Raw genomic sequence first — 27048 nt, 5'->3', positions numbered from 1 at the left:
GTGTGTGCGGTATGTGTATACTATATGTGTATACAACTGTATGTGTGTATGTACGGTATGTGTATCTGTATGTACAGTATATGTGTGTGTATGCATGTATGGTATGTGTATGTACGGCATATGTACGTACGTATGTGTGTGTGTGTATGTACGGTATATGTATCTGTACGTATGTACAGTATATGTGTGTGTATGCATGTATGGTATGTGTATGTACGGCATATGTATGTGTATCTGTGTGTGTACGGTATATGTACGTACGGTATGTGTATGTATGTATGGTGTATGCATATGTGTATGTATGGTACATGTATGTATGATGGTATATGTATGTGTGTCTGTGTGCATGTATGGTATGTGTGTGTTTGCATATACTGTATTTGTATGTGTATCTGTGTGTATGTACGGTGTATGTACTGTATGTACGGTATGTGTATGTATGTACAGTATATGTATGTATCTGTGTATGTACAGTATATATATGTACAGTATGTGTGTATGTATGTACGGTATATGTAGAGCAGATACCAGACATATAATGTAATATAATACATACGGTTCCAGCAGAGGAGGTGCTTTGCACACTTGCTGTCATGTGCCAAGTAGAGTGTCAGCCATGTCTGTAGGGCGCTATTCACTGACATAGTGGACACTAGTTGTCACTTGGCTGCAAGTCTGACTAAACTGGAACCAGCAGAACTGAATGCGAACAGATATATATATTTATATATATCAAAAACACACAGTGTGTATATATACAGTATATAATATATATATATATATATGCTATGTGCAAAAGGAAAAAAAAGAGCATGAACCGCACATCCCAAAATCATACGTTGATCTAAAGCCGCTAGGCAAAAATTTAAATACTGAACATGAGGTTTTCAGTTTAACATTCTGATCAGACTGTATGAAGCCCACTGCCCCTTCACGGCAAACCTCGTAGTGGGTCCTAACGCCCTAACGGAGCGGAGCCGCGCGGCGACCACCGCCGCAGCGGCCATGCACCAGCAGGGCGGACGGCCTGTTGCCCCACAGCACCCATGCTGCGAGACTGAGCCCCCAAGACTCCAGACCGCGCCGCCCCACCAGCACAAAGCCACAGCAACAATGGCCGCCACACAGCACCAGCACCAAAATGAAAAGGAGTATTTAAACTCACCTTCCTCCAGCTCTTCAGTGAGAGCCAAAATGGGCTAGACCCCTTACTTTGCAGTCTCCTGCTAATTAAAATCACCTGAGCCAAATGGGAGGAGTGCTGGTCCAAAAAAAGAGACAAGTACATGCTATGTGCAAAAAGAAAAAAAAGAGCATGAACCGCACATCCCAAAATCATACGTTGATCTAAAGCCGCTAGGCAAAAATTTAAATACTGAACATGAGGTTTTCAGTTTAACATTCTGATCAGACTGTATGAAGCCCACTGCCCCTTCACGGCAAACCTCGTAGTGGGTCCTAACGCCCTAACAAAGCATGTACTAGTCTCTTTTTTTGGACCAGCACTCCTCCCATGTGGCTCAGGTGATTTTAATTAGCAGGAGACTGCAAAGTAAGGGGTCTAGCCCATTTTGGCTCTCACTGAAGAGCTGGAGGAAGGTGAGTTTAAATGCTCCCTTCATTTTGGTGCTGGTGCTGTGTGGCGGCCATTGTTGCTGTGGCTTTGTGCTGGTGGGGCGGCGCGGTCTGGAGTCTTGGGGGCTCAGTCTCGCAGCATGGGTGCTGTGGGGCAACAGGCCGTCCGCCCTGCTGGTGCATGGCCGCTGCGGCGGTGGTCGCCGCACGGCTCCGCTCCGTTAGGGCGTTAGGACCCACTACGAGGTTTGCCGTGAAGGGGCAGTGGGCTTCATACAGTCTGATCAGAATGTTAAACTGAAAACCTCATGTTCAGTATTTAAATTTTTGCCTAGCGGCTTTAGATCAACGTATGATTTTGGGATGTGCGGTTCATGCTCTTTTTCCTTTTGCACATAGCATGTACTAGTCTCTTTTTTTGGACCAGCACTCCTCCCATTTGGCTCAGGTGATTTTAATTAGCAGGAGACTGCAAAGTAAGGGGTCTAGCCCATTTTGGCTCTCACTGAAGAGCTGGAGGAAGGTGAGTTTAAATGCTCCCTTCATTTTGGTGCTGGTGCTGTGTGGCGGCCATTGTTGCTGTGGCTTTGTGCTGGTGGGGCGGCGCGGTCTGGAGTCTTGGGGGCTCAGTCTCGCAGCATGGGTGCTGTGGGGCAACAGGCCGTCCGCCCTGCTGGTGCATGGCCGCTGCGGCGGTGGTCGCCGCACGGCTCCGCTCCGTTAGGGCGTTAGGACCCACTACGAGGTTTGCCGTGAAGGGGCAGTGGGCTTCATACAGTCTGATCAGAATGTTAAACTGAAAACCTCATGTTCAGTATTTAAATTTTTGCCTAGCGGCTTTAGATCAACGTATGATTTTGGGATGTGCGGTTCATGCTCTTTTTCCTTTTGCACATATATATATATATATATATATATATATATATATATATATATATATATGTAATATATCCGTCTCAGTGAAAAAATATTATATATATATTTTGTAGAGCTGTGGGGGCCCTGTGATTGCTATATACGCCCCTGCTTGCAGGGCAGTAATTGTGAGGGCAATCTGACTTGTCTCTCGGAGCCCAAGGCTCCAGGGTCCCATTGCCAGATTGTCATCGTCATAAGCAGCGTATCGGGCGGAGGGGCCCAGACACATTTCTTGAACAGGGGCCCCAAGCTATTAGTGTCTGCCCCTGCCCCCAGCCAGTGGCGTGTCGCTAATAGCGGCACACCATGCAGCTGCTATAGGGCATGTGAGTCAGGGGTGCCCGCCCAGTGCCAGTGAAGCAGCAGCAGCGGAGCAGCGGGTGACAGGAGGCAAGAGCCAGCTGCTGTTGCTAAAGCCTGTGCCCGCTGTTAAAGAGAAATTCATATTCACTGCTCCCCACGCCCATAGTCCCTCCCACCACTATGCACTGAAGCCGGCGCCGAGAGATGGGAGGGACTATAGGAGGGGAGAGCAGTGAATATTCATTTCACTTTAATAGCAGGCACAGTGGCTGCAGCTGCAGGCTTCCTGCTGCTGGGCAATTACATGGGAATGAATATTCACTGCTCTCCACGCCCATGAATATGTTATATATCAGTGAGCGAATGAGCAAGTGGTAGCCATAATACTGTAGGACTGCATTATATTCTATGGGCGACTGCATTATATTCTATGGGGTGGCTGCATTATATTCTATTTGGGGGTTGCGTTATACTATACAAGGGCAGAATTATATTCTATATGGTGACTGCATTATACTCTACGGAGGTCTATGGGGAGTATATTATACTCTTTGGAGGACTATGGTAAGTGTATTATACTCTATGGAGGACTATGGGGAGTGTATTATACTCTATGGAGGACTATGGGGAGTGTATTATACTCCATGGAGGACAATGGGGAGTCTATTATCCTATATAGAGGACTATGGGGAGTCTATTTTCCTATATGGATGACTATGGGGAATCTATTATACTATATGGAGGACTATGGTGAGTGTATTATAGTATATGGAGGACTAGGGGGAATATTTTATACTATATGGAGGACTATGGGGGTGTATTATACTATATGGAGGACTAGGGGGAGTATATTATTCTATTTGGAGGACTATGGGAGTGCAAAATGCAGGATATTCATCAAGTGATTGGATTGGTTATGCCAGAACAAAAATCATTGTTCTCATCAGCACATCACCCAGTGAAAACTGCAGATATGCTGCTAAGATGATACTGTATGTGGACAGATTGATCTACTAGTAATCATTCTGTCCCCATCATTACTCCTCAGCCGGTGTTAAGAGGCTGGGAAACAAGCAGCGAATGACTTCAATATTGTTGATCACACTCGTTTAGTGGCCTGAACTCAGCGCATGTAACTACAACCAAAATGTTTCTGTGTGATGTGCAATGTATTAGCATTTGGGGCCCCATTTTAAACTTTTGCCTTGGGCCCCAATTTGCCTAAAACCGGCCCTGGTCCCATCAACTACATCTGCTGCTTTTTCCTCCATCCCCATGCCGAGTGTTCTCACACAGGTATCCAGACACAGAAACTCCATTTGATTACCCCCTCCACTCAGTATGAGTGAGAGCCAGTGGCGGATTACAATTAGGTCAATCTGGGCGGTAGCCCAGGGCCCAAAGCCAGTGGTGTGGGGGGACCCTGGGCAACCACTCAGATTGACCGCCGTCATCAGGGCATTACTGCCCTGACTGCCGCATCGGGCCCCGTCTCATCTGCTCACCGGGCCCCTACCGGCGCTGCGACAGTTTAACAATATTGACATGCAGGCGCGCGCCAATTGGAGGCTGGCAGCTGAAGTCAGCTGCAGCGCGCACGTCGCCGGCATCTGATGTCATTGTCAGTCGCAGGGGCAGAGATGCTGGACACACTGGGGGCAATATGCTGGACACACTGGGGGCAATATGCTGGACACACTGGGGACAATATGCTGGACACACTGGGGACAATATGCTGGACACAATGGGGGCAATATGCTGGACACAATGGGGGCAATATGCTGCACACACTGGGGGCAGAATGCTGGGCAAACTGGGGGCAATATGCTGGAGACACTGGGACAGATTGCTGGACACACTGGGGGCAATATGCTGGAGACACTGGGGCAATATGCTGGAGACACTGGGGGCAATATGCTGGAGACATTGGGGCAGATGGCTGGACACACTGGGAGCAATATGCTGGAGACACTGGGGCAGATTGCTGGACACACTGGGGGCAATATGCTGGAGAAACGGGGGCAGAATGTTGGACACACTGGGGGCAATATGCTGGACACACTGGGGCAGAATGCTGGACACACTAGGGGCAATATGCTGGACACACTGGGGGCAATATGCTGGAGAAACGGGGGCAGAATGTTGGACACACTGGGGGCAATATGCTGGACACACTGGGGCAGAATGCTGGACACACTGGGAGCAATATGCTGGAGACACTGGGGCAGATTGCTGGACACACTGGGGCAATATGCTGGAGACACTGGGCAGATTGCTGGACACACTGGGGGCAATATGCTGGACACACTGGGGGCAGGATGCTGGACACACAGGGGGCAGGATGCTGGACACACAGGGGGCAGAATGCTGGACACACTGGGGGCTGAATGCTGGACACACTGGGGGCTGAATGCTGGACACACTGGGGGCTGAATGCTGGACACAGATGGGGCAGAGATGCTGGACACTGGAGGCAGAGATGCTGGACACTGGGGGCAGAGATGCTGGACATTGGGGCAGAGATACTGGACACACTGGGGGCAGGATTGGAGACATGGGCAGAATGTAGATACGGGGCAAGATTGGAGACACGGGGCAGAATGAAAGACATGGGGCAGGATTGGAGACAGATAGTGCAGGATCATGGTGCAGGATGGATACGATGGAGACTGATGGGGCAGGATGGAGAGATCATATGGGGCAGGATGGATACTCATGAGGGCAGGATGGGAGAACATATGGCTGGAGCCAGGAATGAGATAAACGGGGCCAGGATGGGGGATATTATTATTACCATAGGGGCTAATTAAGGGATATTATTACTGGAGTTATGTATTTATTTTATTTTTTGAGGACACTGTTTTAAATGGGGGGCGGTCCTGTTACTGTGTTTTGGTGCTGGTGCTGTGTGGCGGCCATTGTTGCTGTGGCTTTGTGCTGGTGGGGCGGTGTGGTCTGGAGTCATAGGGGCTCAGTCTCGCAGCATGGGTGCTGTGGGGCAACAGGCCGTCCGCCCTGCTGGTGCATGGCCACTGCGGCGGTGGTCGCCGCACGGCTCCGCTCCGTTAGGGCGTTAGGACCCACTACGAGGTTTGCCGTGAAGGGGCAGTGGGCTTCATACAGTCTGATCAGAATGTTAAACTGAAAACTGTTATGACCCCAATGGCAGAGGGTCTCAGGAATAATGCTAAGTCAGTAAATACAGAAAACCAGCTCATAGGGCAGTGGTAACTGGGCTGACCATATAACTAATCCTAGCACCACAAATACCAGCAGCCGGGGAACGTTCCTACGTTGATCCTAGACGTCTCGTGCCAGCCGGAGAGCTAACTACCCCTAGAAGGGAAAAGAAAGACCTTTCTTGCCTCCAGAGGAAATACCCCAAAAAGTTGGATAGAAGCCCCCCACAAATAATAACGGTGAGGTAAGAGGAAAAGACAAACATAAGAATGAGCTAGGAATTTAGCAAAGAGAGGCCCACTAGCTAATAGCAGAATATAGAAAGATAACTTATATGGTCAGCAAAAAATCCTATCAAAAATATCCACACTGGAAATTCAAGAACCCCCGAACCGTCTAACGGCCCGGGGGGGAGAACACCAGCCCCCTAGAGCTTCCAGCAAGGGCAGGGATCACATTTAGTACAAGCTGGACAAAAATGATAGCAAACAAATAACCCAAAAAACAAAGAAGCAAGACTTAGCTTAATTTAACACGAACCAGGACCAGCAAACAGGAGCAAACAGAAAGTGTGTGATAACACCGATGCCAGGCACTGGACTAAGGTTCCAGGAGGTTTATATAGCAACACCCCTGAAGTAACGACCCAGCTGGGTGCAGACAGAGGGAAGGAAATCCCAGAGTCATATCACTAGTAACCACTAGAGGGAGCCAAAAAAGTCGGTTCATGCTCTTTTTTTTCTTTTTGCACAAAGCATGTACTTGTCTCTTTTTTTGGACCAGCACTCCTCCCATTTGGCACAGGTGATTTTAATTAGCAGGAGACTGCAAAGTAAGGGGTCTAGACCATTTTGGCTCTCACTGAAGAGCTGGAGGAAGGTGAGTTTAAATGCTCCTTTTCATTTTGGTGCTGGTGCTGTGTGGCGGCCATTGTTGCTGTGGCTTTGTGCTGGTGGGGCGGCGTGGTCTGGAGTCATGGGGGCTCAGTCTCGCAGCATGGGTGCTGTGGGGCAACAGGCCGTCCGCCCTGCTGGTGCATGGCCGCTGCGGCGGTGGTCGCCACACGGCTCCGCTCCGTTAGGGCGTTAGGACCCACTACGAGGTTTGCCGTGAAGGGGCAGTGGGCTTCATACAGTCTGATCAGAATGTTAAACTGAAAACCTCATGTTCAGTATTTTAATTTTTGCCTAGCGGCTTTAGATCAACGTATGATTTTGGGATGTGCGGTTCATGCTCTTTTTTTTCTTTTTGCACATAAGGGATATTATTACTGCAGTTATGTATTTATTTTATTTTTTGAGGACACTGTTTTAAATGGGGGGGCTGTCCTGTTACTGTGTAGAGTGACACTATGTTGCCTCTTTTTCTTCATGTGGTGTAATGTAGAAGTTGGGAAAAATTAAGTAAAGTGTTCTGCAAGCGGAGCTCAAGATAACTGTGTTATTTCCTGCAGAGACGAGTCCTGGCTGGATGAAGTGATGGCGGTCTGTGCTGGATGAAAGATGAAGGACTTCACCTAGAGATGGAGCGCCCCCACACCGCCGCAGGGCCGAGGGGTACCCGGAGCCGGGCTACTAGGTCTCAGTCTTGGGGTTGTCACGGTGGCTAGACCCGGTCCGTGGCCCTGTGTGTCAGTGGGGGACGTCCGGTGCAATAAGCGGTGATGATGGTGCAGTTGTGGGGTGCAAGTCGCGGTAAATAACGAGGAAACCAGGTTGCAGTCTCTTTACCTTTTTACTGAAGGTTTTGGAGACCTCAGTCCAGAGCGCTGTTAACTGGGTTGTTAGAGACCGGCCGGTCCAAATGCACATCAGGAGTTCTCTTTACAGGTGGGAATCAGTGTCTACCTTCTAGCGCTGGGTGTTGTAGTTCTTCCCTGCTGAGCTCCCGGGATAGTCCTCACAACTGTTTCTGTCTGTCTCTATTGTTCGTTCTCTTCGTCCTCCAGGTGATATGGTAGGATGCACCCGTATGACGGGGTAGGCCTGGAGTTCTTCCGGGACCCTAGAGTCGCCCCTCTCCCACAGCTGCCTCCGTTGTCTGCTTAGGTGTTAAGTGAGACAGCCAACCTGTAATTAGCTGTCCGGCCGTGGTTTGCAGTGTACTTAAAGTCTCTTACTTCCTCGGCGTTCCGGCCACCGACTGTTTGCGCCTCAGAAGGACGTTGCCTCGGTCTAACAGCACGACTCCTTCTGGTCCCAATACTTCTTACTGTATTCCCGTTGTGCACTGGTTAGTTCTGCTCTGAGGAGTCTGCCAGGATCCCATCCCTGACAGGTCCTCTCACTAGCTCTTCCCAGCTACTTCTCCCTGTCTTCCTGTCCAACCCCCAGTTTTACCATAGTGTGAGGAGTGGCCTACTAGATAGGACCACCCCCCCTGGTGGCCGGAGTGTGAAGTGTAGTGAGGTGTTACCTGGTCAGAGAAACTCCTTTAGTGCAATCAGACGTACCATAGCTCCCCATAGTGGCGGAGCCACAGTACTGCAACAACCAGGACTCTGGGGTGCTGCACTCCCCCCCGGTTAAATCCAGTACTCCGGGACTGGGAAAACAAGAACAATAATACATGTTAACAGGAAACACACAAATTTTTGAAATAGCATAACAATTGAACATAACAATGCTTCCCTGTATGGGAGGTGAGGATTCTTGAACGTTGCAAAAGTTAGGTCATGCACAGTTTATGACTCTCAGTTCAGTGGTTGAAACAGCGGGGACCCCGGGTAAACAAAGGGGTCCCCCCCCTTTTTGAAAGTTTTTGAGCAATTCACAGTCCATTACTCTATTGTCCATTTAAAACCTGTAACAAAAGATATATACAAAAACATTCTCAACTAAAGAGCAGCCCTTATTAATACCTCCAAGTTTTGTAGCGGAGGGGAGTTTGGTTTTGAGTGCTGCGTGTGGACCTTCGCAGCGCAGGGGTTGCTATTGGCCTAACAGGGCCCGCTATGCTTGCTACCGCTGGTGTAGTGCGCTGTCTTCTAACTACACTTCTAGTGAGTCTGGGTAGCACTGGCAGGTTGGGGCTCTCAGAGCTGCGGTTATCAACAGTGGGTACAGCAGATTCACTGATAGCAGAGGGAGGATTTGCCGGTTCCACGGTTGGCAGGGCCAGGGCCGTTTCTTCAACAGGGCGGGCAGGGCGGCCACACGGGGCGCCGTGGGGCCGGGGGGCGCAGGAGAGGCCTCGGGCCCCGGTGGTCCCCTGCCCGCTGCTGCTGCTGTTTAAGGGCTGTCAGGGGCGCGGATGCCGCGCTCAGTGCTGAGCGCGGGCGCGCCCTGCCCGAACTCAGCTGCAAATCTGACAGCTGAGCGGTCAGATCATCGCCTCGCGTCGCCGCGCCCCCCCCCCCGCACCGCACATAATGGTTGCGGCCACCTCGGCGCCGCCACTCACCCATACCTCCCAACCGTCCCGATTTCAGCGGGACAGTCCCGCTTTGGCACCGGGGTCCCGCTGTCCCGCTTCGGGCATTTAAAATCCCGAATTTGCGGCCGCCGGTGAAGCCCCGCCCACTTCCGGGACGTAGAGAGAGCCTGTTTTTTTTTTTTTTTATATAAAAGCTGCCTCCTGACCGCCCGCGCAACACCCCCCCCCCCTCCCGCCCCCTGTGCGGCGCTGCCACGCTGAAGGAGAGAGCCTGCAGCAATCAAGAAGAAAGGTCAGCGATTCACTACCTCTGGCTGTGTGTGCACGGAGCTCCGGCTTCTGCTCTTAGCTGCTATCCCGGCAGAGAAGGAGAGACGGGGGAGGTGCCGGGATAGTGCAGAGCTGTGAGCAGGAGACTGAAGACTTCAGCAGAGAGCTGCACATGGACATCAGCCGCCCCTGCATCACAGAGGAGATTGTGTGTGTGTGATGTGTGTGATGGCTGCGTGTGTGTGTGTGTGATGGCTGGGTGTGTGTGTGTGATGGCTGTGTGTGTGTGATGGCTGCGTGTGTGTGTGTGTGATGGCTGCGTGTGTGTGATGGCTGCGTGTGTGTGTGTGATGGCTGTGTGTGTGTGATGGCTGCGTGTGTGTGTGTGTGATGGCTGCGTGTGTGTGTGTGTGATGGCTGCGTGTGTGTGTGTGATGGCTGCGTGTGTGTGTGATGGCTGCGTGTGTGTGTGTGATGGCTGCGTGTGTGTGTGTGATGGCTGCGTGTGTGTGTGATGGCTGCATGTGTGATGGCTGCGCGTGTGTGTGTGTGTGTGATGGCTGCGTGTGTGTGTGTGATGGCTGTGTGTGTGATGGCTGCGTGTGTGTGTGATGGCTGCGTGTGTGTGTGTGATGGCTGCGTGTGTGTGATGGCTGCGTGTGTGTGATGGCTGCGTGTGTGTGATGGCTGCGTGTGTGTGATGGCTGCGTGTGTGTGTGATGGCTGTGTGTGTGTGATGGCTGCGTGTGTGTGATGGCTGTGTGTGTGTGATGGCTGTGTGTGTGTGATGGCTGTGTGTGTGTGATGGCTGTGTGTGTGTGATGGCTGTGTGTGTGTGATGGCTGCGTGTGTGTGATGGCTGCGTGTGTGTGTGATGGCTGCGTGTGTGTGTGTGTGTGATGGCTGCGTGTGTGATGTCTGCGTGTGTGTGTGATGGCTGCATGTGTGTGTGATGGCTGCGTGTGTGTGTGTGTGTGATGGCTGCGTGTGTGTGTGTGATGGCTGCGTGTGTGTGTGTGTGATGGCTGCGTGTGTGTGTGTGTGATGGCTGCGTGTGTGTGTGATGGCTGCGTGTGTGATGCATTTGTGTCAAAGCTGCATGTGTTTGTGAGCTGCGTGCGTGTGAGCTGCGTGCCTGTGTGTGAGCTGCGTGCCTGTATGTCATTATACAGTATGGAGCATCATGTGTGGTCATTATACAATATGGAGCATCATGTGCGGTCATTATACAGTATGGAGCATCATGTGCGGTCATTATACAGTATGGAGCATTATGTGTGGCCATTATACAGTATGGAGCATCATGTGCGGTCATTATACAGTATGGAGCATCATGTGCGGTCATTATACAATATGGAGCATCATGTGCGGTCATTGTACAGTATGGAGCATCATGTGCGGTCATTATACAGTATGGAGCATCATGTGCGGTCATTATACAGTATGGAGCATCATGTGTGGCCATTATACAGTATGGAGCATCATGTGCGGTCATTATACAGTCTGGAGCATCATGTGCGGTCATTATACAGTCTGGAGCATCATGTGCGGTCATTATACAGTCTGGAGCATCATGTGCGGTCATTATACAGTCTGGAGCATCATGTGCGGTCATTATACAGTCTGGAGCATCATGTGCGGTCATTATACAGTCTGGAGCATCATGTGCGGTCATTATACAGTATGGAGCATCATTTGCGGTCATACAGTATGGAGCATCATGTGCGGTCATTATACAGTATGGAGCATCATGTGCGGTCATTATACAGTATGGAGCATCATGTGGGGTCATTATACAGTATGGAGCATCATGTGCGGTCATTATACAGTCTGGAGCATCATGTGCGGTCATTATACAGTATGGAGCATCATTTGCGGTCATACAGTATGGAGCATCATGTGTGTTCATTATACAGTATGGAGCATCATGTGCGGCCATTATACAGTATGGAGCATCATGTGGGGTCATTATACAGTATGGAGCATCATGTGCGGTCATTATACAGTATGGAGCATCATGTGCGGTCATACAGTATGGAGCATCATGTGTGTTCATTATACAGTATGGAGCATCATGTGTGGCCATTATACAGTATGGAGCGTCATGTGTGTTCATTATACAGTATGGAGCATCATGTGTGGCCATTATACAGTATGGGGCACTGTGTGGCCATATTTTTTTGTTTATAATTATTGTATATGAAACAGTGTGATCGGCAGTGCTAAATGGGTGTGGTTGGGATGTGGATATGGGTGTGACTAATTATGAATGGGTGTGGTCAGAGGCGTGGCCTAAAATTTGCCGCGGCGCGCAAAGCGCGCCGCAAACTTTGTCCCTCTTTCCCATCTTCAAAAGTTGGGAGGTATGACTCACCTCCGCTCCGCGCTGGATGAACAGCGAGAATGAACAGCCAGGATGAGGCAGCTCGGCCACTCCCACACTGATAGCAGGGGCGCCGCGCTCTCGGCTGAGCACGGGCGCTCCCTGAGACAGTGATCAAAGAGCTAAGCACACACACTATCACTGTCAGACTAGGCTGCCTGGCTGTTGCCAATTTCAATGCTGGACAGGACAGGCTGCAGTCTATTCTGACAGTGGTAGCAGTATAGCAAAAATGCCCACCCCCTGCCTATGGATTAGTCCTTCCCTTCCCAGCAGCCCCATTTAGCAGTCTGAGCGCGCTCAGACTCAGAGGGCAGAGGGCACTGACACACTGAACAGGTGAGGGGGTCTGAGGGATGGGATGGGTTGGGCTAGCCTTTTTTTTTGGATGGGGACCCCCACACCTGCCCCCCCCCCAACCACCCTTGGGGCATGCTGATTTGGCATGCCCCACAGCATGAAACCCGGGAGGGGGCCCAGCTGACTTACCTCATCTTTGGCAGTCTGGTGGCATCCTCACCCAGGCGAGAAGTGTTGGAAAGAGTTATGGCAGTAACTGTATACCTGGCAACCAATAATTTAGCTTTTCGAGGATCGTCAAATACATTGTTTACACCAAATAATGGACATTTCCTTGGGCTTATAGAGCTTCTTGGAAAATTTGAACCAGTAATGAGAGATCATTTAAAACGAATTACTTCCCAGGAAATCCATACACATTACTGTGGAAATTTAATTCAAAATGAAATTATCTGCTTGATGGCCTCTCAGGTGAAGAAATGTATTCTAGAAAAAGCCAAAAGATCTAAGTATTTTTCAATAATGTTGGACTGCACACAAGATGCAGGTCACACTGAACAGTTGTCATACACCTTAAGATTTGTTGATATAGATGATGATCACGTAGCAATAAAGGAACATTTTATTGGCTATCGTCCTGCTACTGATACATCTGGGGAAAGTCTCGCCAATCTCCTTTTAGAAGAGATTAGTAAATGTGACCTGGAATTAGAAAATGAACTGGCAGAAAAGCTGAATTATTCGGAAGCTATTAATGCTTTTGCAGCGGCTAAATCTAGAAGAGTCAGTTTCTCATAAATCTGCAACCTACAATTTTTAGGATCTGTTTCCAAAATAATTAATAGATATTATTTACCTACAACTTTGTTCTCACCGTTAATAATTAGCATACTTGTCCCTTTTCCCCAAGTTCTATATAAGTTAAAGGCAAATTATAATTTATTAAAAAAAGGGAAGATACAAGCCTGCTCTCTATTTATTACTCAAGCCCACAAAAATAATGTTTATTATTTTCGGTGCCGGGGGGGGGGGGGGGGGGGAGAAATTTCCTACTCTCGCCCTGTGTCATTTTTGGGCTAGAAACTGCCCTGGGCAGGGCTTCATCAGGTAAGGCTTGTTGAGGTAGTGGAGCCAGATGATCTGGTACCACCATTGTTTTTGGCGGGTCCGGCTGTTGAAACATTACGACAGGTACCACAACGGCTTGGTTTATCTGAGTCCAGGACTGGGGAAAGTCACCAAGGACAGTATGGAACATTTTCTCCTTTTCCACCGGCGGGGAGATTTCTGGGGCCGTGCCCCTCTCTTTCAACTTATCGGGGCAGACCTTAAGGTGATCCCTGGATACCGCTGTCGAGGTCTCCCCTCTGTCCTTGCTGATGAGACAGACCTTAGTGTTGTCGAAGTCGGATGGCAAGATGGTATACGGTTCCGCTTCCCATTGGTCATCGAGCTTGTGTAACCTCCTCTTTCGTTTAAGCACTTGCTCACCAGGTGACAGGGGAATCGCAGGAGCGTGTTGATTGTAGTCCCTTTCTTGTTTCTGCCTAGCCTGGGCGAGACTTCTCTCTACACACTCCTGTACTTCGCGGTATCTTCGCTGCCTTTCTGTACCCCAATCTGCCTCCGGCGAGGTATCTTCGGGTACTAGGACCCCCATGTCCAGATCAACGGGTAACCGACTAGACCTTCCTCGCATCAGGTACGCTGGAGTACAGTTGGTGGAACTTACTGGGATGTGGTTGTACATATCCACCAGATCAGGCAACTTCGTCGGCCACAGGTTCCGTTCCTCCACAGGCAAGGTCTTCAATAAATCGATTACTACCTGGTTCATCTTCTCGCACATCCCGTTGGTTTGAGGATGGTACGGGGTGGTTCTGATCTTCTTACACCCGTACAGCTGGCAGAATTCTTGGAACACTTCCGCTTCGAATGCAGGCCCCTGATCGGTCAGTACTTTCTCTGGGTAGCCATGGGGCCTACAAAAGTTCTGCTGGAAGGCCCTGGCGGCAGTCCTAGCCGTTATATCCTTGACAGGCACAACCACCAAAAACCTGGAGTAGTGGTCCACGATGGTAAGGGCGTAGATATAGCCCGACCGGCTAGGTGTCAGCTTCACATGATCCAGCGCGACCAGTTCAAGCGGCCGTTTGGTGACAATAGGCCGCAGAGGAGCCCGTTGACTGTCACGGTCCTTCCTGCGCAGGCTACATGGACCACACTCCCGACACCACTTCTCAATGGTTCTCTTCATGCCAATCCAATAGAACCTCCCTCGGAGCAGCTTCTCCAGCTTCCTCCATCCGAAGTGTCCGGCTCCATCATGGTAGGCTCCCAGAACCATGGGCGCATCTCGCCTTGGCACCACTATCTGCCACACCAATTCATGAGTACGTGGGTCGATGCTCCTCCTGCACAGCTTGCCATCATGGATAAACAGTTTGCTTCTCCCCTTCCACAGCTGTTGGGTTTCTTGTGGATCATCTGGGCCAGGGTGCAACCCAGCCTGCGTCAAGAGCTCCTTCACCTGACGGACCGCGGGGTCACTATCCTGGGTTTCTGCCCATCCGTGGTGGGGCAGGGGATTCAGCGTGGCATCCGGTTGGTTCTTGTGCCTGTTCTTCACATGGTGGGAGTTCTGAGTGGCTTTGGGGCGATGGAAGGCAGGCAGCTCCACCTCTTCAAGTGCCTCCGGGTCTTCTCCCACTTCTGGTAAATTGGGCATTCGGGACAGGGCATCGGCATTGGCATTCTGGTGTCCTGCCCGATATTTGATGTTGAAATCATAGTTGGACAGCCGGGCCATCCACCGCTGTTCCAAAGCCCCGAGTTTGGCAGTACCCAGATGCGTTAGCGGATTGTTGTCCGTGAAGACGGTGAATTTCGCGGAGGCCAGGTAGTGCTTGAACCTCTCTGTCACTGCCCAGACAAGGGCAAGGAATTCCAGTTTGAAGGAACTGTAGTTGTCAGGGTTCCTTTCCGTGGGACGGAGTTTCCTGCTGGCGTAAGCGATCACTCTTTCTTTGCCTTTCTGGACTTGAGACAGCACGGCTCCTAGTCCCACATTACTGGCATCTGTGTACAGCACAAACGGTTGGTCGTATTCGGGGTAAGCCAGTACCTCTTCTCCCGTCAGCGCCGACTTCAAGCAGGTGAAGGACTCCTCCAGCTCCCCATTCCAGTCAAAGGGGGTGTTCTTCCCCTTGGTCTTCTTTGGTTGGCCCACCAACAGGTTTTGCAAGGGTGCGGCCTTCTTGGTGAAGTCTTTAATGAACCTCCGGTAATAGCCTACCAGCCCGAGGAACTGCCGGACTTCGTGGAGGTCACTGGGCTTTGGCCAGTCCTTGATCACTGTGACCACCTTGTCGGGGTCTGGGGCCACTCCTTCAGCGCTCACCACATGGCCCAGGTACTGCACTTTAGGTTTCAGCAGATGACACTTGGACGGTTTCACTTTTAGGCCAAAGTTGGACAAGGCTTCAAACACCTCGGCCAGGTGCTTCAGATGGTCTTCGTAGGATTTAGAGAAGACTATGACGTCATCCAGATATAGCAGCACGGTTTCAAAGTTCAGGTGTCCCAGGCAGCACTCCATCATCCTCTGGAACGTTCCGGGAGCATTGCACAATCCGAAGGGCATGTAGTTGAACTCACAGAGACCCATTGGCGTCGTGAAGGCCATCTTCTCTTTGTCCGCCTCCGCTACAGGAACCTGCCAGTACCCACTGGTGAGATCTAAGGTAGAGAAGTAGTTAGCAGATTTTAAGGCAGCCAGAGACTCCTCTATCCTGGGCAGTGGGTATGCGTCCTTATGTGTAATGCGATTCAACTGCCTGTAATCAACACACATCCTCATTGTACCATCTTTCTTTTTAACAAGGACTAACGGAGCTGCCCAGGGGCTACAGCTGTCTCTCACCACCCCAGCCTCCTTCATTTCCCGCAACATGTCCTTGGCACACTGGTAATGAGCTGGGGGTACAGGGCGATATCTCTCTTTTATGGGTCGGTGATCTCCCGTGGGGATGTGATGTTGGATCCCTTTCACCTGCCCAAAATCTGAGGGGTGTTTGCTAAATACCTGTTCGTACTCATGTACCACCCTGTAAGCCCCCTGTATTTGATGAGATGGGGTAGAGTCAGTGCCCACATGCAATTCCCGACACCAGTCTTTCGAGTGCTCTGCAGAACCTTTGTTCTCCGCCACGTTTGACGGGACCAAGGGTTCAGGTGTCTGTATTACACTATTATTGACAGTGAACAGTTTGGCGAGCGTGGTATACTTGGTTAGGTGGACCTCTTCCTCCCCACAATTGAGGACACGTACGGGCACTCTCCCCTGACGGACGTCGACCACCCCCCGGGCTGTCAGAACAGTAGGCCTATTGTCTGAATATACGGGTTCTACCAAGGCCTGGTAGTCCTTACCCCTGAGGCCTATGGCTGCTCTACACCATATTAACATTTCACTCTTGGGGGGTATCGCGATGGGGTTTGAATCACTCACAGTGACACGACCAATCTCACCACCAGTCAGCTCTACCTGCTGTCTCTGCATCAGAGCTCTGATTTCCTTCTGCAGGGCACGTTGCTCACTGTGGCCAGCGGTTTCTGCCACCTGTTGCAACAAAACAATCACTTCTGCAAGACAATTTTCTATAACATTAGTACCAAGAGTCATCATGGGATTACATTCTCGACGATCAATATCAACAATCACAATCCCTTGGGCTTTCAATTCCACCCGCCCCACTTTGATGGTGACCTCCTTATACCCCACTTGTGGCAACGGCTGACCATTACTGGCGATTATGGTGAAATCATCGTCAGGGCCGCGAGTAATATCAGCGTCCTCCCAATACCGTTTGTAGAGCACGTAAGGTATAGTCGTCACCTGAGAACCGGTGTCCAGCAAAGCATTCAAGGGGATTCCATCAATGACTACAGGGAGAACTGGTCGTCCTCCAATATACTTGGTTCTCCAATGCTGCGGGCCTGACCGTCCTACTCCTGGGGGTTGGCCCTTTGCCCCAGGGGTTGCTCGTTTAAAGGACAGTACCTTGCAAGATGGCCCACCTGGTGACATCGGCGGCAGATGGGTCGTCCGTCCTGATGGAAACGATCGCTGTCCCGGCCTCTGGTCGGTGGGGTCCTCTTCTGTCGCATCCAGGGAACATCCTCTGGTCCGGAGGCTAGCTGGATCTTTTTCTTGGGGGCCTCCTGTAGGGACTGCACCGTCCGGGCTAGGGCAGCAACGCTCTTGGTCAGCTCCTGTATCTGAAGACGGAGTCCTGCAGGGGAGTCGTCCTCGAAGCTCTGGGCGTCGGCCTCCGCGGCAACTGGGGTATCCGATGCCACCTCCTGGTGGTATGTGAGAGCGGGGCGCCTGGATGGTATTGCGCGGCTGGGCTGTCGCTCCTGCAATGCCTGGATAGCTTTATCTTTGAACTGCGCAAAAGTCAAGTCTGGATTTTGCATGGCCAGGAAGTGCAATTGGCCCCGCTGGTGACTGCACAGGAGCCCCTCAATGAACCGCTCCTTCAGAAGTTTATCCTCATCCTGCATGCTGCCAGGGTCACTCTGCTTAATGGCCCGCATCGCCTCCTGGAGATTAAGGGCATAGTCCCGCAAGCTATCCTGTGGCCTCTGTTTGCATCCATAAAAAGTCAGTTTAATTTCCGTAGCAGTGCGAGTATCAAAGGTGGCTTTAAGCTTGGCAAAAATCTGTTGTGCAGTTCCTTTATCCTCAGCGGGCCAGGATTTCAATTCTCTCAGAGCCGCCCCAAAGAGTTGGCCGATTATCATATGAACCTTCTGGGGCTCTGTCAGGGGATAGAACTCGAGCAGGCTGCAGAGCCCTTCCTTAAAGTCAGTGAATGTATGCGACTCCCCAGAGTATCGTGGGAGCCAGGCCGCTCCGGGCAGGTACGGCATAGAAAAGGGCATTATGGCTTTTGTGCTAGCGGCAGTGTCCGGCTGGCTGAGGGGAACAGCGGGTTCTGCGGCAACCGGTGGTGGTATTAGGGCCGCGGCTTCGCCCGCTGCGTGGACCGGAGCTGCCCCTGCATCCGCGGCTGCCACCTCCTCTCCTCCCGACTCGGACATGGCTGTACCTTCCTCCCACTAACCTGCCGGAGGTCGGAGTTCCTCTTCCGGGATTGGCGCCTTACCGCGCTTTCCGTTCCGCGCTTCTTTTGGCTGGTTCCGCCCACGTAGCTAAGGCTCCTCCCTCCGTGCGCGGCAATGGCGAATTTTGGCGGCAAATGGCACAGCACACAGTCTTTTCAATAAAGTACAGTCCAAGCACAATAAATCACAGTTCCAAGGCACACATGACCTGATTCTTCAGGCTTAAGTAGATCCTGTTCGTGACGCCAAGTTTGGAGCGCCCCCACACCGCCGCAGGGCCGAGGGGTACCAGGAGCCGGGCTACTAGGTCTCAGTCCTGGGGTTGTCACGGTGGCTAGACCCGGTCCGTGGCCCTGTGTGTCAGTGGGGGACGTCCGGTGCAATAAGCGGTGATGATGGTGCAGTTGTGGGGTGCAAGTCGCGGTAAATAACGAGGAAACCAGGTTGCAGTCTCTTTACCTTTTTACTGAAGGTTTTGGAGACCTCAGTCCAGAACGCTGTTAACTGGGTTGTTAGAGACCGGCCGGTCCAAATGCACATCAGGAGTTCTCTTTACAGGTGGGAATCAGTGTCTACCTTCTAGCGCTGGGTGTTGTAGTTCTTCCCTGCTGAGCTCCCGGGATAGTCCTCACAACTGTTTCTGTCTGTCTCTATTGTTCGTTCTCTTCGTCCTCCAGGTGATATGGTAGGACGCACCCGTATGACGGGGTAGGCCTGGAGTTCTTCCGGGACCCTAGAGTCGCCCCTCTCCCACAGCTGCCTCCGTTGTCTGCTTAGGTGTTAAGTGAGACAGCCAACCTGTAATTAGCTGTCCGGCCGTGGTTTGCAGTGTACTTAAAGTCTCTTACTTGCTCGGCGTTCCGGCCACCGACTGTTTGCGCCTCAGAAGGACGTTGCCTCGGTCTAACAGCACGACTCCTTCTGGTCCCAATACTTCTTACTGTATTCCCGTTGTGCACTGGTTAGTTCTGCTCTGAGGAGTCTGCCAGGATCCCATCCCTGACAGGTCCTCTCACTAGCTCTTCCCAGCTACTTCTCCCTGTCTTCCTGTCCAACCCCCAGTTTTACCATAGTGTGAGGAGTGGCCTACTAGATAGGACCACCCCCCCTGGTGGCCGGAGTGTGAAGTGTAGTGAGGTGTTACCTGGTCAGAGAAACTCCTTTAGTGCAATCAGACGTACCATAGCTCCCCATAGTGGCGGAGCCACAGTACTGCAACAACCAGGACTCTGGGGTGCTGCAGAGACATCACTGGTGAGTCAGTGTTACCTATACACTGACACTATACACTGTATACTATATACAGAGGTCCTGTGTGTAATGTCACCGGTGATCACTGTTTTACCTCTACACAGACACTGCATACTAAGTACAGATCTCCTGTGATTACTGGCACTTATGGTGATAGTATTGTTTTTTTTTTTTTTTCTTCGTAACTAAAGGGTAAATTGACTAGATCAATGGATGTTTGCCAGGTTATAGTTTCACACAGCAACTATTTTTCTGGAATAATCTGGTTCAGGTATATGATGACCCCGACGCATGACCCCGTCGCATGACCCCGTCACATGACCGGAGGGCCCACAGTGTCTGAACAGCCTGGGGCCCTGGCTACCCTTAATCCACCCCTGGTGAGAGCCCATGAGCTGTTATGGAATAGGAGATTGCTACTATTTTTGTTTCACTGATCACAACACATCTTTCTCAGTCCATCAGAATATCTCCGGCTGCACCTCACTCACAGTTCATCAGTTTCCTGTGTTCACCCTACTCCAACCTCTCTCAGCACGACCGTGAGCCCTCGGTCCTGTAGTTGTGGTCACGTAAAAGAATGTTTCCTACTACACATACTAAAACTACAGTAAGAGCTTGAACTCCACCATCTCCAATCTGATGGCCAAGGAAATTATGCCTTTCCGCCTGATGTATACAGACGATTTCAGAAAGTTGATGGCCATCGTAGTCCCCCAGTACCAGTTACCCAGTCGCCATTCTCTAAGACAGCTGTGCCTGAGCTACAATAGCATGTCGCAGAAATCATTCGCAACCTGTAAAAATCTGTCTGCCAGGATGCATTTTACCATTGACATTTGGACGAGCAAACATGGGCAGGGACATTACATCTCGCTGACTGGGCACTGGGTGACTCTGGTGGCTGTTTTGGTGCAGGCAGTCAAGGGGCTGCTCCACAAGTCTTGGAATCCCCAAGACTTGGGGGGCAAATCTTTGTATCTAACACCTCCTCCACTGCTTCTGCCTCCTCCACCTGCACCCTCAATCTATCCCTTAATGAGACACATGTTCCAACAATGCAGAGAACCCTCCCCACCTCCGTACTGCACAGCCAGGGCTCACCACAATCAGGCAGTGTTAATATTAATATGCCTTGGAGATTGCAGTCACACAGCTCAAGAGTTGTGGGCAGCTATCCAAGCTGAGTTAGAGCAATGGCTGTCTCTCAAACTGGAGCCAGGAAAGTTCATCTGCGATAATGGTGAAAATCTGGTGGCAGCCCTACACCAGGACAACCTCACACACATGCCTTGCATGGCTCACATCCTCAACCAGGTGTTACAGCAATTTCTCCACCACTATCCCGGCCTGAATGCACTGCTGCACAATGCACAGTTGTTATGTCCTTGCTTCCGGTGATAGCACCCTGCAGGTCATCAACTTACATCTCTACACAATTGGAGCGCCCCCACACCGCCGCAGGGCCGAGGGGTACCCGGAGCCGGGCCTCTGGGTCTCAGTCCTGGGGTTGTCACGGTGGCTAGACCCGGTCCGTGGCCCTGTCTGTCAGTGGGGGACGTCCGGTGCAGTAAGTGGTGTTGTAACGGTGCAGTTGTGGGGTGCAGGTCGCGGTAAATAACGAGGACACCAGGTTGCAGTCTCTTTACCTCTTTACTGAAGATCTCGGAGTCCTCAGTCCAGAATACGGTTCACCAGGCTGCGCAAGTCCGGCCGGTCCAATGGCACTTCCAGAGTTCTCTTCACAGGAGGAAATCTGTGCCTTCCCCCTAGCGCTATGTGTTGTAGTCCTTCCCTGCTGTGCTTACGGAAAGTACCCCACAACTGTTGTGTCTGTTTCTGATGTTCCCTCACAACTCGATTAGATGATGTTCTGCTAATCCTCCGTCCCTCCCTGAGGTTCGGGTAGGAACGGCACCCGTTTGACGGGTAGGCCTGGAGTTCTTCCGGGACCCTAGAGACGCCCCTCTCCCGCAATTGCCTCCCAAGACTTCATAGGTGATTTGAGTTAGACAGCCCGCCTGAGACTGACTGTCCTGCCGCTGTTTAGAGTATTGCTTGAAGCTGAATGTTATAATACTCCCTCGGCGTTCCGGCCACCGGTAGTGCGCCTCAGTAGGGTGTTGCTCCGGTCTTACAGCACGACCCCTACTGGAATTCTCCTATTGCTTGATCTCGTTTCTCACTCAGCACAATCTATCTCGCTTCTAGTCCTTTCTTGGATCCCGCCGCTTCCCGGAGCTGGCGCGGACCCGTTATGTTCTTTTCAATGCCAAGCCTCTGTCAGGATCCCACCCCTGACAGAGACCCTACTGTCTCTTCCTCCACAACACCCTCTGCCACTAGGTGTTGCTTCGTCCAATCCAGTCAGCTTTCTGATCTAACTTCCTGCCTGACCCCCAGTTTACCCACTATGGTGGGGAGTGGCCTAATGAATAGAACCCTTAGCTCCCCCCGGAGGCCCGGCTGTGAAATGTATTGGTGTCTGTGATACCTGATCAGATGAACTCCTTCAGTGCCATCGGACGCACCATGGCTCGCCATAGTGGCGGAGCCACAGTACTGCAACGACCAGGACTCTGGGGCGCTGCACTCCCCCCTGGTTAAACACAGTACTCCGGGACTGGGAAGAAAACAACAATACAAGTTAGCAAAAAGACATACAATTTTGTTAAGTGCAATGACAATAAGTATACTTGAACAGGCTTCCCTTTATGGGAGGTAAGGACACTTGAACGTTACAAACATGGCAAAAATATCATAGCAACATGCTATAATTAACTTTTCTTACCCAACCGGGTATTCTACTAAGTGCAAACATTATTGAACAATAATTTAACTTTGCCTTTAAGGACATACACTCTTTATCCACTAAAGACCTTCCTATAATCACATTATAAGGCATTTTAACTTTCTCATTCTCCTACTTTGGATCTGCAGGACCGCCTGACCTATTGGCACCAGACCTACTGCCTCTCCTTTCTGTTACAGGACCGCCCCGTTCAGCCAGGGCCTACTGCCTTTTCAACTACTATACATAGTATAGGACATAACATACTTTCAGTTTTAGAAGCTTTGAGCCATCTACGTATGGCTCCTAGGAGGACTCACTACCTAACCCCTACGGGTTCACTTTCTGTCCTCTGTAACACATTACTAACACTTTCTTAACTTTCTATGGAGGACTCAGGGTTTACCTTCTATCCCCATTTTCTTATCAACATTATCAACTATCTACTTAGATCATCAACCTTCATTAATACTTTCTTACTTCCGACTATGCAGGACACTCTGTCTACCCCTAGGGGCCTACTGCACCTTCCTTCTGTCTCTCAATCTTTCTTCTAAGGAACATTATCAGCATTTCTTTACAGTTAACCAGTTGGATACATATAACTTTTACATGTAAGTATCATCATTTCCTCTTATCAAACATCATTGCTATCTATCAGTCTTAAAGCAATACCATTTCTTTAAGTGCAACACGTGAACATCCCCTTTAAGAGGGGACCAAGTCTTTAGGAGGTAGCATTTGTTCTCTAGCTACCAGTCCTTTCTCAGCAAAAGCTCCGGTATGGTATCTTCACAAAGAGTCTTTAAGTAAAACCAGTAGGAAACACCCTTAAGAAGGTGTAAACTATTTACAAAGAAGAGTTTGTATCATGCACTGTTCATGATTGCGGCAGTTCTTGATAACAGGAAACAAAAAGTGGAAAAACAAACCAAACAATTGGGATCCCGGGTCAACAAAGGGATCCCCTTAAAAGTTAACCCTTTACGGGTATAGCAACAAAGTAGTGGAACAGTAACTATTTACAGATTCAGGGTATCGAGGTTTATTCTTCTAAGTCTGGGGGCGATCCCTGTCCCCCAGCCAACGTGGCACCCGTACTGGTAGTTGGTCTCTCAGATGCCATCAGATCAGCCGGTGCCTGGATTTGAAGGCTAATCCTGCTTGCGAGTTCGGTAGCCGCTACAAGACGTACCGTGGTGATGGGAACGAGGTCCGGCAAATCGGGATCAGTCATGACCGGGACAACAGGGGGCGCTCTCTCGGGCTCACACCGTCGAACGTTCCGGGCACACCATCCTTGTGCACTCCGATGGCGGGTGTAAGTCACCTGATCCCCTCTTTGTAACGGGTCACCATTTCGACTGCAGCAGGGGGTCTTCACATTATAGCTAGTGACAAAGACATCAGTTGGTAGCCCCGGTTCCTGTATGGAGCCCCATCCCCTCTTCGGGTGGTAGGCCAGTACAGTTCCCCGCTTTACCACGTCTTTCCTGCCGGGAGCAGACTTCTTACGTGGCGTGTCAGGTGGTTCGATCTCGTCCCGATCTTTCCAGTGTTGGATCAGACATTGCTTATACTGCTCCCAGGTAAGTACCGCAAGGGTGAGGCCATCCTCCCGGGTCCCATCCGGCCCTGTCCAGGGGGTATCCCACCGAAGGATCACCCCGTCTAAGCCCACACCTATGGGTTCTCCCATCTTGGTTGGTAGCGGAGGCACTAGCTTCCCCATCGCGTTGGAGGTGAGGATAACCCGCTCCACCAAGAAGGAACGATCATTGCCGGGGTGGGGAGCGGTCACGGGAGTGGGATCGATCAGGGGAGCCGGATCGGTCGGGAGAGCAGAATTGGCCAGGGGAGCAGGGATGTCGTCCGTACTTGCACCCGATGTGACTCCACCGAGGTCGCTCCGGTCCTTTGACAAGGACACTGGAATCGGCTGCAGCCCGGACTGCGGCTCCTCCAATACGGTCCCCGGACGCGGCTCCGCTCGCTGTGGTTCTTCCTCCGCTGACTCCGAGGTCGGGATTGGTGGACTCGGCTCCGTTATCGGTTCCAGGGACTTCGGCTCCTCCGGCTGCAGGGAGCACGGGTCCGCCTCCGATAAGCGAGGGCAACCCGGGACTGCTCCTTCCCCGTTCCGGCACTCGCTGTTCTTCATCATGATCTGCTGATCGGTGGCAATGCATGCATCGGACTCCGCCATTTCTCCGGGGCCGAGCTTCTCCATCTCCGGCTTCCCGCTGTTGCAAATCAGGGGGTCGTCCTCTGCTTGAAGGCAGGTCCTCACTTTGCAGCCAGAAGCGCAGGGGGCGGTAGCCATTTCTCGCGCCACCCTGGTAGTCTCCTCCCATGGCACGCCCTCCTTCTTCTCTGGCGTAGCAATGGCGGCGGCTTTTGGCGCGAACTTTTGGCGGCAAGTGACAATCCACAGTCTTTGCAATAAAGTACAGTCCAAGCACAATAAATCACAGTTCCAAGGCACACATGACCTGATTCTTCAGGCTTAAGTAGATCCTGTTCGTGACGCCAAGTTTGGAGCGCCCCCACACCGCCGCAGGGCCGAGGGGTACCCGGAGCCGGGCCTCTGGGTCTCAGTCCTGGGGTTGTCACGGTGGCTAGACCCGGTCCGTGGCCCTGTCTGTCAGTGGGGGACGTCCGGTGCAGTAAGTGGTGTTGTAACGGTGCAGTTGTGGGGTGCAGGTCGCGGTAAATAATGAGGACACCAGGTTGCAGTCTCTTTACCTCTTTACTGAAGATCTCTGAGTCCTCAATCCAGAATACGGTTCACCAGGCTGCGCAAGTCCGGCCGGTCCAATGGCACTTCCAGAGTTCTCTTCACAGGAGGAAATCTGTGCCTTCCCCCTAGCGCTATGTGTTGTAGTCCTTCCCTGCTGTGCTTACGGAAAGTACCCCACAACTGTTGTGTCTGTTTCTGATGTTCCCTCACAACTCGATTAGATGATGTTCTGCTAATCCTCCGTCCCTCCCTGAGGTTCGGGTAGGAACGGCACCCGTTTGACGGGTAGGCCTGGAGTTCTTCCGGGACCCTAGAGACGCCCCTCTCCCGCAATTGCCTCCCAAGACTTCATAGGTGATTTGAGTTAGACAGCCCGCCTGAGACTGACTGTCCTGCCGCTGTTTAGAGTATTGCTTGAAGCTGAATGTTATAATACTCCCTCGGCGTTCCGGCCACCGGTAGTGCGCCTCAGTAGGGTGTTGCTCCGGTCTTACAGCACGACCCCTACTGGAATTCTCCTATTGCTTGATCTCGTTTCTCACTCAGCACAATCTATCTCGCTTCTAGTCCTTTCTTGGATCCCGCCGCTTCCCGGAGCTGGCGCGGACCCGTTACGTTCTTTTCAATGCCAAGCCTCTGTCAGGATCCCACCCCTGACAGAGACCCTACTGTCTCTTCCTCCACAACACCCTCTGCCACTAGGTGTTGCTTCGTCCAATCCAGTCAGCTTTCTGATCTAACTTCCTGCCTGACCCCCAGTTTACCCACTATGGTGGGGAGTGGCCTAATGAATAGAACCCTTAGCTCCCCCCGGAGGCCCGGCTGTGAAATGTATTGGTGTCAGTGATACCTGATCAGATGAACTCCTTCAGTGCCATCGGACGCACCATGGCTCGCCATAGTGGCGGAGCCACAGTACTGCAACGACCAGGACTCTGGGGCGCTGCACAATTCTTTCGGCCTACCGGTTATCCGTTTGATTTGCAATGTTCCGACATAGTGCAATTCTACTCTGTACACATTGCAGAGAATGTGGAAGCAGGGACAAGCACTGGTGCAGTATGTCCTTTTGCATAGCCTGGGCCAACGCAGTACAGACATGGTGCAAATCACGCTTGTTGACTGGGCACAGATTAAGGAGCTCTGCATCCTTCTGCACAGTTTCAAAATAGCTACTATGAGGATTAGTGCCGACAATGCCATTATCAGCATCACTATTCCTGTCATCTACATGCTGGAGCACACTTTGAATAGTCTGCGGCAGAAGATGGTGGTCCCAGAGGAAGAAGAGGAAGCAAAGGAGAATGCAGAAGGGATAACAATGTCTCTAAGTTCCAGACTGTCGTCACACATGCGGGTGCTTTGGGAGGGTGGATTACAGTGATCAAGGGGGTCTTATAGTACCAGATATACTGTTAGTGAAGGTGCAGGAGCTGATGAATAAATGGAGAAGGATGAGAAGAAAGAGGTGATGGGCGCGCAACAGTCAAGAGACGAAGAGGATAATGATGCCCTCTCTGCTGTTCGAGGATGGTGGGAGGGGATATAGAAAGCAACTTTGAGTGTTACCCTGCCACCAACACACCATGGACTTGGACCCAGAGGCGTATCTAGGGGAAGGAAGCCGGGGTATGTGCCCTGGGCGCAGCCAGCAGGGGGCGCAGTCAGGCCGCCTAATGCTGCGTTCCACAGTGTCTCTCCCCCGGCAGCTGCATTCTGCCATCCCCGGACTGGGAGTCAGCTGTTCTCTGTGCCGACTGTGAAGCTGACAGCTGGCACAGAGAAGCTGCAGCTCGCCAGCTCCCAGGGATCAATTTTACTTGTATCTTT

Source organism: Ranitomeya variabilis, chromosome 1 (assembly GCF_051348905.1).
Source record: "Ranitomeya variabilis isolate aRanVar5 chromosome 1, aRanVar5.hap1, whole genome shotgun sequence".
Taxonomy (NCBI): domain Eukaryota; kingdom Metazoa; phylum Chordata; class Amphibia; order Anura; family Dendrobatidae; genus Ranitomeya; species Ranitomeya variabilis.
The sequence above is the reverse complement of the archived record's forward strand: the minus strand, read 5'-3'. Positions refer to the sequence as shown.